Source organism: Haplochromis burtoni, unplaced genomic scaffold (genome assembly GCF_018398535.1).
Source record: "Haplochromis burtoni strain Fernald_Lab_line unplaced genomic scaffold, NCSU_Asbu1 Contig_735, whole genome shotgun sequence".
Taxonomy (NCBI): domain Eukaryota; kingdom Metazoa; phylum Chordata; class Actinopteri; order Cichliformes; family Cichlidae; genus Haplochromis; species Haplochromis burtoni.
Window position 1 is genome coordinate 180070 of NW_024583096.1, and position 1120 is coordinate 181189.

Sequence of the window (1120 nt, forward strand, 5' to 3'; positions counted from 1 at the left end):
TGGGGTTTTTAAAATGTAATAAATGTGATATATTTTAGATATATTTCATGACAATTTGAACGTTTATTTTGAAAGTTATTTTGTTTGACTTGACTTGTCATATCTATACTGTGATCGAGGGAAACAATGTGACCTTAAAAAGGGGGCTCCATTGGGAGCAGCTCAACAGGAAACATCATGAACCCCTCTGTTTTCAATTTTGATGAAGAGCTCCACAAATGTAACATATCTAAAGCTTGAGAATCACCTGAGAGCTGGCTTAACATTAAAGGTGAGCTATTCCTGTGGGGTTTTTTTTCGATGACAGGTGACACTTTTGTTATTTTTCATTTTACCTGAAACTGATCATCACGTAACTGTTAATACCTACAACTGTAGCACTATAAAACTAAAGGCTTTCGAGAGTAATATTTTGTAAAGAAATGCATAAACTTTTTTCTTAATGTGATAATGTGTGGCATTATGTGGTAAAGATTTGACATCTTTGTTTATCCTGTTATGCACACTACTTGTGTTTAAAGAATTTCAATTCAACCAACCTTTGACTTTGGCGTTCTCCTTTGCCATATTATATTCTTTAACAAACTAGATGTTTAAACTGTGTTTAAACACAGCACAGCTCTCTCTCTCAGGAAGACTGAGACCTGTCGGTGAGTCAGACAAAAACACAGGAAGAGGAAGTTCGTACAAGCAACACATCCTCATTTCAGTCTCACACTCACACGGTCACCAGAAAGACAACATGGAGGTCAGAGTTCTTGGGATCAGACTCAGTGAGTACCAACCTTGTCTAACTATATCTTTCTAATTATTTAAAATAAGCATGTATGGAATTAAATGGCAAATTAATATAACAAAAACACTCCCATATATTTACATCATTTCATTATGGAATTTTTAACTGCTCAGTGACTCAACACTAATGATAAAGAAAATATATGTAAAACATTTAAATGTTTAACTGTTATTCTCAATCCTTACAGTGATTAATGTGCTGTTGATGTTGATTACAGTCATTGAATTCAGTGACTCTCAAAAACATAGTAAGTAGTTAAAAATTTATATTGATATATTTCTAACATAACAATAATAGGTTTAATATATCTCAAGAAAACTTGAA